Source organism: Pelmatolapia mariae, linkage group LG1, assembly GCF_036321145.2.
Source record: "Pelmatolapia mariae isolate MD_Pm_ZW linkage group LG1, Pm_UMD_F_2, whole genome shotgun sequence".
NCBI lineage: Eukaryota > Metazoa > Chordata > Actinopteri > Cichliformes > Cichlidae > Pelmatolapia > Pelmatolapia mariae.
In genome coordinates, this window is record NC_086227.1 from 29,098 (window position 1) to 42,216 (window position 13,119).

General features: G+C 43.5%; 1 pseudogene; it reads right to left on the reverse strand.

The window, feature by feature from the left end:
- Positions 1-4,256: 4,256 nt before the first annotated feature.
- LOC134624177 (neuroligin-2-like) lies at positions 4,257-12,810 on the reverse strand (annotated as a pseudogene).
- Positions 12,811-13,119: the final 309 nt, after the last annotated feature.

The window sequence follows — 13,119 nt, forward strand, 5'->3', positions numbered from 1 at the left end:
CCAGTTATTATTATACCACTTAAAATGTTAAGTGTAAATCATCCCCAGTCCACAATAGTAGCTGAATTTACTACCATTTCAGATCTTTTTACTTTCAATAAGAAACCACCGATGTGTAAAACAGGCTGACAACAGAATGATGTAAAACACACTGCTGTAACTGTGCAGCTCTCAGGTTTTATCTATTGTTTCTCTGTGCGGCCAGCAGGGGGAGGTATTCTGCTTAATATTATTATTATTTTAAATATTAATGAAAACAGTTTTCATGAAATTTGCAAATCTGTTATCTGCTTTTATGACATTTTTCACTGTGGATTACAACAACATCAAGATTAGAAAATGAAATACATTTATAGTAGGTGATCATTAATCAGTGTTCTTGGCACTAATAGAGGGCCCCAAAAATCAAAATTTCCTTAGGGCCCCATGGAGGGCCAACCCTTTTCACACTTCAAGGTTTGTGCCCAAAATACAATCATCCATCCTTCCATCTATTTATTTTCTTCCGCTTCTATAATTCAGGGTCACGGGGAAGCTGGATCCCAGTTGTTTTTCACACAGAGGGCCAAGCAGTAGAGGGAGCTGCCGACCTCCCAGCAATACATGTAAAAGCTGTATTTTATACTAACTCTGGTCAACTTTATCTATCATAAAAATTTGTTTGATGATCTGAAACATAAGTGTGGCAAATATGCAAATAGCTAAGACATCAGGATGGGGTAAATCCTTTCTCACTGCACTTCTGTTAGGCGACTGAATGAAGAGACAAAGTCAGCAGTCTGGCTATGAATGTCTTTAATGTTTCCCAGATCAGAATCACAGCATACAGTGTATAATAACTTCTAAAGTAAACAGAAATATCATCACCTCATTTATTTATATAATTTTACTTTACTTTTTTTTAATAATCATCTTTTTTTTATTCCATTATTTAACATTTTTCTTCATCTCAAGTCTCGAGTTTCTGAGTTCAACAAAGAAAGTAGAAACAAGACAACAGGTGCAGATTTGCAATGGACACCAAGCTGAGGGTTTCTCTGTGGGTGTCACTGTCTCTGTGCACGTTTGACACTGTGGACGTGACACGGGATCATCCAATCATGAAGTTTTGCCTTGCTGACAGTTTTTGAGTGTTGAAGTAAAATAAATCCAGCAGTTAAACCACAGAAAGGACAAAGTGTGGCTCTAACAGCTGTTGAACACACACAGACTTTGATGTTCTCCACACGTCACACATCGCTCTGCACTTTTCGAGCATCCAACTGTTTTTCTGCTACATAACATCACTGCACGAGAAAAACAACGGACAGACAGACAGCACAGTGTGACACGAGCAGGTCAGACCACCTGTGTGATCTCATGAGTCTGTGAGGATATGAGGCATCTTATGGTATCAAAGCCTGGAGTCTGTCAAACATGGCTACATGTAAACACTGCTACATGTTAGGTGAGCTAACATTTAACTGACTGCACTTTTTTTCAGTCTCAGTTTAGGTCATTTATGTCCTTACTGCGAATCACTGAAAGGCAAAGCTGGCTTTTATCGCTCTGATGTTACGCACATCATGCAGCACAGATTCATCTCTGATCACAAGACTCATATTTCAAAATAAAAGCGAGCTAAGGCTTGAAAAGAGGACGACGATTTTATAATAATAGCAGAGAAAAGAGCAACGAAACGATTTAAAACTTGATGAAAATGTTTTTCTCACTAGCAAATCCTAATAAACAGCATGACTGGCCCTCTGCTGTGAGGGGGCTGCAGTGGAGATGACTTCAGCGACCTTCCTGCTACAGGATGGTCACATGATAACGATCAACGTTATGACAAAAATACAATAAATGTAGAAAAAACAAAGACAAAACTGATCGGTGGTAAGGATGAACTCATTTGAAACCTCAAGCTAACGGCCATTTTTTTCTTCTCATTACAAACTGCACCTGTTGTCCTTTGTCATCACAAAATAAGCATATCATTCATTCACTCCAAAAAAACAAAAAACAAAACATAAAATAAACAAGAAACTTAATATTTACAAATATTTTTTTCTTACACTTAAAAATGTACAGTTCTGATCTTCTTCCAGATGTTTCGTCTCCATCCCGACTCCCAGGTTGGTATTTTCTTCTCTGTCCAGTGACCTCAGAGTGAGCGCTGAATGTGCCACAATGGCGCCCTCTAGTGTTAGCTTATAAAACAGACAAGGAGAAAGAACAGAGCCGAATGAAAGGACTCGTTTGTGTTCTCTCCTCTGCTGTAGCTGTGTGGTGCTGAGGTTAACTACACAACCCGTCGCCGCCTCCTTATACACAGGAGTGAGTACAAAAGGGTTCGTATGGATGCGTCAGTTGGCCGTCCTTCTGCTCGACACTGTTAGCTGAAAGATGATGGGATCATCCTCTGTCCTGTATTTAAGGCTGAGAGTCTTTGTCCAGTCTCTTTTCCACAGCTACTGTCCACAGCACTGATCCACCTGCAGCACAGCCCCAGTCAGTTGTTTTATGATTTACATTGTGCACGTTTCCCTTCCAGTGAGCTTACAAAACCTCTGACAGGAGACGTCAGGCATGTGTTTCCCCCACCTCCCCTTTTAGGCAGTAATAAAATAAAAAAACAAACAATCAAACAGGCCAAAGCTAGAGCACAAGCAAAGACAGCACCGGTGACTAAGTTCTCCCATACTGGACGTACGCTACCATGTGGGCTCAAACAGCAGCACATCAGCTCAGTTTACATACTGTTGACATCTTCATCAGAGGATCAGCAGGGAGCGCTGCTGAGCTGCAGTCGTCTCCACCAGAGTGACGGAGCAGGAATCACAAACAGCACAAACCCACCGTGTTGTTTCTACCCTGTTCAGGAGATCTGAGCCCCCATCCCTTTTTTTGATGTTGCAGCTCTGCACTGCAGGCCCTGAACGCCTCCCGGTTACCTTCAGTGTGCTTAGAGTTTAATTTACAACCGACGAGCTCACAGATCATCTGCAGGCAGGTGAATGAACCCTTAATGTGAGGATAGTAGCAGAGCTGAACTGAGGTCAGAAATAGTGAGGAACGGTGTCGACACAGTGAAGTCAGGTGTTTGGGAGATTTCCTGATTATCAGTTTGGGGGTGGAGGGGGTGTTGGTGTTAAATAACAAAGGTGGTGGAGGATGGAGAGAGGAGGAGGGAGGGAGCGGTGATGATATGGAGGAAGGTGTTTGGTTAAGCAGCAGGAAGGAGCTCATGCTGGAGTCTGAGTTTTTACTGTTGGCCTTTTTCTGCTTTTTTGTTTATTGTTGTCTGACGCAGGCCCGCCTACGCTTGAGTGATGCAGATGTGATATCACACTCACACAGTGACAGCCACTCTTACACACACACACACACACACACACACACACACACACGTCAGTCAGAATACACATGTGCTAGAAATAAGGGGTCAGACAGGAGCAGCATCAGTCTCTGCTCTGTTTTGTTAAGAACGTAGAAAAATAATTTTGTACAATCAAGCTAGATCGACGGACGCTTTACCTCACGTACCCTAAAAAGAAAAAGTAGTGACAGTGAGATGAAGGGCTGCACATGACACCATGACTGAGTTCACAGCTGTTGCTTTGATTCTAACATTTAAGTCTTTTGGCATCGACTCCGTTTTAATAAATGAGTGCTGGGAGGCGTCGTTTGACTTCAGGAGCTCCTGCGATGCTCTTACTCTGTGGGAGAAAACCAAAAACCAAAAGTAGCAAACATGGAGCGATATGACTCGTTTAGATTTTGGGAAACGTGCATCGACAGGTACAGTGTCCTTTTCCCCGCGTCTTTAAAAATAATTCATGCATAGATCCCCCACTGAGAAAACCCTTTTATATACTTTCTCCTTTGTACACATTTTATATAGAACTATATATAATATCATTTCTCTATATCTATATTTTCAGAAAAATTCTTTCCACACAATAAAAAACAACAATGAAACAAATGCTTCAAACAAAACAACAAAAAAAGAGAAGATGAAAGAAAGAAAATCACGACTGAGGGCCAGTTTGGCACTTTGTCATGAGAACATGACAGAACTCTGTTAGTTGACGGTAAATAGCGATACTCTATTTTTCTTTCGATTTTCTTCTCCCTCGATGAGAATTGAAACACAGCAGTACTTACCTGGCACCTAAAAATGCTGGTAGAATGAAAGATATCAGTGTTTTCATAGTTATATGTTTAGTGTATGCCTCCCCCCTCCAAACTGCTCAGCAGATCGGGAATTTTTAGAGAAGAGCAGGAGGGAGGCGTGTCACATGAGAGGAAGAGAGCAGTAATAAAACACGGATGTAGAAGAGAGAAGCATAATGTGCACATAACACACAGGAGATGGAAAAAGAGATGACGCCAACGTAAAAAAGAGAAAACAGCGAGGAGCGAGAGAGCATTCGTCCCTTTGACAAATGTTGGAGGTCTTGAGCCTGGAAACAGCAGACCGTCTTTGAAAACAGTATCTTTGAAAGATCTGAGTCACCCACCCCACCCCCACCCCAAACTGCTCATCTGCTGCTGTACACTTCAGTTGCACCTCCACATGCCACCAGTGGAGGGAGCTGCCAAGTTTTACAGCACATGACGCAGCAGGTGTAGTTGCTTTTGGAGAAAGAAGAGAATAAGAGGACAGAACGAAGGCCCACGTCTAGAGGCCTCCCTTCCAGAGCGGTAGCAGAGCCAGTGTTCCTGGTCCCTAGGTGGCGCTGTGTCGGGCCTGTCCCTACTATACCCTGGTGGTGGAGTGGGGGTGGGGCAGGGTGTTGTTGTGGCCGGTGGAGGGGAATGTGTTGAAGGCGTGAAGAGGCTGCATGCTGGTGATGGTGCTGGGGATCATGGTGATGGTGTTTGACGTCATCAGCGGCACGTCGTCGGGGGCGCGGCGCAGCGCCAGGTGTAGTCGGGAGGGCAGGCGGGCCGCAGGATGTCGTGGGGCCGCAGGGGCTCCATGTCGTGGTGAGCGTCGTGCTCCGAGTGCTTCATCTGCAGGGACATGATCTCCTCCTCCTGGCTGTGAGCCAGGTCGTTGGCGGGGCCGCCCCGCTGAGGGGACAGCCGGTGCCGGCGCATCTCGTGCCGCTTGTCACGCTTGTAGTAAAGGGCGGCGAAGGCCAGGATGTTGAGGAAGAGGAGCGACGGGAAGGTAGGGTAAGGATGACGAGTGGTTCGAGGAACGTTGTTTCTGGGCCTCATGGTGCCGGGGTCACGGCCTGCAGGGGAGCGCGTAGTGGTGGGAAAGAGCACGTCGTGCAGGCTGTGAAGATGAGGGACTAATTCCAGCCAAAAGGCCACTTTGTTAGCTCTGTAGTTGTCTCTGACACGAGGTTTCAAACCGATGTGAAGGTACTGCTTGTCCTTCGAGTTGAACTTGGTCCATATGACCTCCTCGAAGCGGCTGGGCTTGGTATGAATGAACTTGGTGTCCTGAGGGACGGGCAGGTTGGGGTCCCTGGTGGAGCATAAAGGTTAAACGTTTCAGTTCAAAGTTATATTCAGTCTCCATTATAATCAAATCAAATCAAATCAAATCAAATCAAATCACTTTTATTGTCACATCACATGTGCAGGTACACTGGTACAGTACATGTGAGTGAAATTCTTGTGTGCGAGCTTCACAAGCAACAGAGTTGTGCAAAATACAATAACGTAAAACAAGCAAAATATAAAAATGGCTAATCTAAAAAGTAATAAATATATGTACAATATGTAAAGGTATATACATTACTGAATGTGTGTACTAAATATGTTTTTCTACGTGTGTGTGTTTGAGTGTGTATATAGTATGTATATACATGTTTTACAAATGAAATAAAGTAAACAATAAAATAAGATATATAAAATATAGGTTGGTATGTGCAAAACAGTGGTATTTATATACAGTATGGAGTGCATAATGTTGAAGTTCCAGTAGTGAGGGTGAGGTGTCTATGACGTGTTCAGCAGTCTGATGGCCTGATGGAAAAAGCTGTCTCTCAGTCTGCTGGTACGGGACCGGATGCTGCAGAACCTCCTTCCTGATGGAAGTAGTCTGAACAGTTTATGGCTGGGGTGACTGGAGTCCTTGATGATCCTCTCCGCTTTCCTCAGGCACCGCTTCCTGTAGATGTCTTGGAGGGAGGGAAGCTCACCTCCAATTATCCGTTCAGCACACCGCACTACTCTCTGGAGAGCTTTGCGGTTGTGAGCGGTGCTGTTGCCGTACCAGGTGGTGAAGCATCCAGTGAGGATGCTCTCAATGGCACAGCGATAGAAGGTCCTGAGGATGCGGGGGCTCATGCCGAATCTCTTCAGTCTCCTGAGAAAGAAGAGGCGCTGCTGCGCCTTCTTCACTGTTTTGTTTATGTGTACTGACCACGTAAGATCCTCAGCCAGATGTACACCAAGGAAGCGGAAGCTGCTCACTCTCTCCACAGCAGCGCCGTTGATGGTGATGGGGGTGTGTACTCCTCTGCACCTCCGGAAGTCCACTATCAACTCCTTTGTCTTTGCGACGTTGAGGGTGAGATGGTTGTCTTGACACCAGTGGGTCAGGGCGCTGACCTCCTCCCTGTAGGCCGTCTCATCACCGTTGGTAATAAGACCCACCACTGTAGTGTCGTCCGCAAACTTCACAATGATGTTGGAGTTTCTAGTGGCCGTGCAGTCGTAGGTGTAGAGTGAGTACAGGAGAGGGCTCAGTACACACCCCTGTGGAGCACCAGTGTTCAGTGTGATGGGGGATGAGGTGGTGCTGCCCAGTCTGACCACTTGGCGTCTGTCAGACAGGAAGTTAAGGATCCAGCTGCAGAGGGAGCTGCTCAGTCCTAGATCCTGCAGTTTCCTGTCCAGCTTCGAGGGAACGATGGTGTTGAATGCTGAGCTGTAATCTACAAACAGCATTCTCACATACGTGTCTCTCTTCTCCAGGTGTGACAGGGCAGCATGGAGTGTCAGGGCTATGGCATCATCAGTGGACCTGTTGTGGCGGTATGCGAACTGTAGAGGGTCCAGTGAGTCGGGTAGTGATGCCACATGTTATAAGTAACATGTGGCATCAATACACTGAATACAGACAGGGGGCCCATTCTCTGTGCAACCTTTAAACTATCTAAGACCAACCGGCTGCTCTGGGATCTGGATGCTTTTGGTGAACCAGTATGTTCAATTCTTCAAAGCCACACGGGAATTAAACTAGCAACCCAGATTCAAGTATTCAAGAGGACTAGAGGCTATAAGCATTTTAATTACAGATTCACACTAAAACAAAAAAGATGACATTAAGCTAAATCAGCCGGCAAATTCAGCCCATAATAAGCAGCTGCTATTATTGCACCACTATCATACTTTACTGCAACAGTTCTATGGTAGCATCGCCTGTTAGAGTGTTAAAGCAAAGCACATGACAACAGTAGAAACACTTTAGTGTAGGATTTCTACCACAATAAACAATTCAATAAATCAAAGAATTTAATTTTTTAATTAATTTAATTTAATGTAATTCATTTTGTAATTGTTTACAGCTCATCGCAAGAAACATTTCATTCTTAATATAGGCGCTAATATTTCAGTTTTTTCTTTGTACCTCTCTAGCAATGATCAGTCAGGGGACCTGAAGGGATCACGATCACCACACCACAATTTCTCTGTTCTTGAAAGGCTCTTCATGTTACATCTGTGTTGATCATTTTTGACATAGCTGGAGCGCACGACCCTAAATCAACCCACAGTCCTGCTGATATAGGCTCAGTGTGCAGTGGGAAACTTCCCATGATGCACTGACTTCATCATCCAACTGTGTTTATATGTCGCTGCTACATTTCATTAACTTTTGTTTCTTTCTCCTGTAATTTGATTGTTCTCGCTCTCTCTTTAGCTCAGATTACAGATTGAATGATGTTTAGTTTCTTTCAACTTCTTCAAAAAATGTAAAATCTGAGATTATGTTTAATTTGGTTAAAGTGTTACAGAGACTGAGCCCTGAGCCATTTAAGTCCTGTTACGTGTTAACAGACTTAGATAAATTTACCTGAACTGTAACAAAACGGAAACACTTTGGAAACACATTAAAGTCTACAGCTAAATCAACACCTTTGCTTGATAAGTGTCACGGCCCGTGGTTTGGCATCCTGGGAGCCGTGGGAGGCTGTGGTGGCCACACCCTCGGGCTGGGCCGCCTCCAAACCACCTGCGTCTCATCTACGGCAATCACCGGAGGACTACTTTAGCCAGCTCTGACGGCTTCTCCTCGCCAGTCCGTAAGTCTCCTTCCAGTGTTACCAGCATTCGGCGTGGAAGCCTGTGGCCTGCCTGTCCTCCTGCCTGACCGCCTCCCTCCCTAAGGATTCCCCTCCCGGGCATCTCTCCCCTCCAAGCTCCACGGTCCTGCTCTACCTGTAAGCCTCGGCAACTTATGGAGTCTAGCTTTCCATTTTTTTTTGGCAACCTGCGTGCTGTTAACTGTGTCTCCCCTTTCTGTTGCAGTCTCCCCACAGTCCCGATTACAGTGCTCCTGGGCTCCACGCTCCTCGTTCCCCCCCATGGCATGAGCCTTAGTTTTTCGTTTCCTAGCTTTGTGAAAAGATTCCTCAGTTAAATAAAACTTGTACATAGTTCTGAGCTGCGGTGTTCTGAGTCTGCTTTGGGGTCCTGCTACCTGAACACTCCGTGTTTTGTGACAATAAGCCTGTAGTTCTGTCAGAGAACATACAGTAACAGGTACAGTTTACACTACTATGACATGAGGCCTACCCAGTCTTTGCGAAGTTAGTCCAGTAAGTCATGACCACAGCGCTCAGCATCACATCGTTCTTGGAGAAGTTGCACGGGAACAGGTCCGTGGCACCGATCATCGGTACGTCGAACACGTAAGGTATCTCGTCCCCGTGCGCGGCGTCGGCCCACTCGGGCCGCGTCTCGGTCTGGCAGTGGTGGTAGAACGTGTAAAAGTAAACTGGGGACTGAAACTCGGCATGGAGTTTGGCAGTGGCCACAGCTGGTGCCACCCACTGGTGGTCCGTAAACAGGGCCAACAGAGTCTTCCGCCGCATGTCGCCGTTGTCCCTGTGCGCCCAGTCTGTGTACATGAACTTAATGGTCTCCCTCAGGATCAACGTTCCCTCTAATTTTTCATGTGTCTGAGCAAACACACAAACTCCCTAAGCGGTCCCTTGGACCACTGTGAGCGACATCAGACGTGTGCACTGTGGTCACGCCAGCATCTAATCCATCCAAGTTACATAGTTTATTAAAATAATCAAATTACAGCATTTACATTTATGTTAGACTACTTTTAAACTGCTTTAGCCCACTTACAATGAAAATGTAAAAAAAAAAATCTAGCCATTGGCCTGTGTAGTATGTTAACACTATTGGAAGTAAAAATAACTTGAACTCCAATTTCGAAAACACAACTTTCTTTTTTTTTTTTTATAAAGCTCTGACTTGTATTATGAGTCTGTGGTCTGGGAGAGAGTCCTGTAACTCTCTGTCTGCAAAATATAGTATATAATTACCAATGCTGGGCAATTTAATTATATAGTTACTCCTCAAAAAAGTAACTCAGTTTGGCAAACAACAAAGTTTTTTGTAGCTATTTTTTTTAAATGCAGTCAATGCGGGTTTTTTTAAATAAACATTTCAAACTATTTACAGAACAATCAGCTGTTCTGCATCAAATTTGATGCCACACAAATTATTTGTGCCACTCCAAAAAATAATTTCTGTCCACTATGAGATAAAGGAGAACAACAGCCTGATACCTGCAGGCCTGCAGGAGATGTATCACTCCTGTAACACCTGTAACATTCAGCAGTTGCCTCATTGTTCTGACACACACAACAAAACTATTGGCTACACTACACACTAACTACACAAGATTTGCGCTAAACGTCTCAAATCTCTCACATCTCAAAACACCACCGTCACTCCTAAAAGTTCCCCCCGTTTCTTAACAATTAGATGCCACGTTGCCATATCATTTTTTGATTGGTCGACATGGTACATTTTTCGACCAATAGGAAAGAGAGAGGGGGGTGGGGGTTTGTTTTTGCTCACAGGCGGAGAGTGCTTTCGAGCCTTTTTTTTTTTTTAAATAAAACGCCGTTTTTACCGTTTCTTCCCGCAGTAAATATAAACAACGGTAGTATTCAGGAAGAAAACCAAACATTGCATATTTTTATCACAACTCTGGTTTTATGTGGCCTATCAACACAATTTAAAAACTGGTATAAAGTCCACACTTTTTCCGTCATTTGTTCCGTCTGTCCTGCTCACATCTCCAATGGTTGTACACGTTGTCATTAACGTGACTTCACTCCACATCAGCCACGCCGCTTTGCTTGCTAAAACTACGGTGTCGGCACATAAGGACGCTGTCATAGCCTGTCAACGACGTTGATTGGCTGCGTATATACGAATGTGAATCGCATTATTGGCTGGAATATGGGATACGGTGGCATCGTTCTAATCCTATACGGGAGCAGCCAGTCACTTACTGACTAACACTGCAAAACAGAATTGTTAAAGTATTAATTTTAATTTCAATTCAGGTTAGATTTTTTTTGTGCGCAACGCAGATTTTCTGTGCGCAGAGACCGTGCCAGCAGTGCGCAATTGCGCACGTGCGCAGCTTAGAGGGAACATTGCTCAGGATGTCTTTGCCTGGTGAAGAAGCACAGGAGGGGAAGAAAGATAAAAGTGAAAAACTGCTAAGAATAAAGTAACAGCAGTGCGAGAATTTTTTTAAGAGATCGGTCTGATCGAAAGATATGAAACCAAAGCACACGTTGGTGAGATGAACCAAGAGCCAGGAAGCGAGTGACAAATCTAGAGAGGATAAAAAGTCTTTCAGATAACAGAACGAGTGACAGGCAGTAGAGAGGAAGCATGACTGCATTATCCAAACATGTCTGTACTGTGACTGTGGTCCGGCTGTGAGGGGTTCGCAGGCCGACCTGTCAGAAACAACGACGCTGAGATTGGGAGCCGACTACCTGGGGGATGATAGCATTACTGCCCACAGAGCCTCAAAGGTTAAGGCGCAGACATGCCGTGATGTGGATGAGTGGCTCTCTTTAGCACGCTTGTCTTGTTTGATGCACTTCATTCACATTTTACTGATTCCATTCTTTACTCGCATGTTTTAAACACTTAAAGACAGGTTTTCATGTTCTTTTGAAAATTCACGTGAACTCAAGCTATCAGAACTGTAATGTATGCTTTGATAATTGCCCACATTTGTCATTTTGAGGATTATCCGTTTGTTTTAATGAATACAGCAAAAAGAAAAAACTAACAAATCAACAAACGCGGCTCCTAAAAAGACAAAACCTGATGATGCTGCAAAACGCAGTTAAGTGAGAGGAGGCTGTAAAATGGAATAACTGAAAAGTGGCAGTGTACAGAGGTGGCGTCCTCACCCTCTGGGTATCCGTAGAGGTTGTCAACAAAGTTGGAGATGGTGTAGTCGAAGGCCGCAGCTGAGATGCCGTCGTTGTCCTCACTGTCGTCCACAAACTTCAGCCCCTCTCCCTGGTTCACTCCTATCAGGATGTCATAGTTTAGGAACTCCCCCTGGTGGAGAAAATAAGGAAGAACATGCTGAGTGCTGGAACAGAGCCTGTGTACATCACAAGTCTACAACAGGAAGTGCAGCTGAAAACCAGCTTTGTGAATTGGCAGCATTTCATTTCCCAGTAAAAAAAAAGAAAAAAGAAAAAAAAAAGATTAGCTGTTGGCATGAAATTTCTACTATAAACTGTAAATACTGCAATATATGCAGGGTTCATACACCTTTTTCAGGGTCAAATTCAAGCACTTTTTAAGCACATTCAAGGTCCATTTTCAAGCTTTTCCAGCACATTACCAAAAAAAGAAAGCATGTTTCACTTTGCATCACCTCAGTAAGACCATGTAAACATTTAAACAAATCATCTCAGGTCGACTTAAATGTCTTTTGTTCCCCTTTTGTTAAAATAGAAAAATGCACCACACAAAAATAGTGAAAAAGGAAACGGTTGCCTTACATGCATATAGTGTACAAACTCAAAAAACACATTCCTCTTAAAAATTAAGACGTGCAAATGTGAACAAATCAACTTGTTAGAGATATTCATCTCCACTGTAAATAAACAACAACCCAGAAAACAGGAAAACTGCACCAAACACCACAAACACCAACAAATTAATGTCTTCTCATCAGATATTGATGCTTCTTTACTGTGTGACACAAAAAAAATAGGAGACAGATGTTTGTTTGTTTGTTTGTTCTTTTTAATTAGTTAAACACCCACGCCCAGAAAAATGGGGGCATTTCATTTTCGAGCAGGAAGCTCCCCCTTTTTGTTAAACCCTTTAGATGATGAGAGTTTTTTAATTAAATACATATTCATTAATAAATATTCCCTTTTATAAAAAGTAGGATAATTAAAAAAAAACTTTTATTATAGCTCTATTGTGTAGAAAAAAAAACTTGTCTTGTTTTCTGTTGTCTGTTATATAATATTAGGGATGTTTGTGACAATTAATTTCTTAATCGGCTGGACTAACCGATAGTCCACAACTAGGAAACACTGAAATTTTAAGTTAAGTTTGAAAACAGTTTAAAAAAAAATACCCCATTCCAAAATGTCTTGTGACAATCTGATTGGCTTAGGGAGTGATGATGTCATAGGGAGATCTTAAGAATCTTAAGTCCTTTGATATTTTTCCTTAAATAGGGGTGAGACACAGCAAGTTTTAGTTCGTTTCAGCAGCATCTGTGTTTGCAGCCTACAAAACGTTCACCACAGAAACATTTGGAAAGCTCTTAAAGGTCATCGTATAGAAACTCCAACATGTTTCCAAGAAACAAACAAGCAATTCAAAAAGATTACGCCGCCTCTCCTTCCTGGCGTGGCCGGCCGATTTCCCCAAATGGCGTCTCATCCTTCCAAAGGGCATTAGAGGAGAGTAGGAAGGAAAACTACCTTCTCCAGAAAAAAATGCAACAAATTGAAGAAGAGAAACTTCAACTGGAGGACAAGTGTAGACAAATGGAAGCCCAAAATAAAGAGCTGGAAGACAGACAACAGCGCCAGCCGGACATAAAAATTATTAATGAGGGCTGGGGAATAAAGTTTGCTCAGG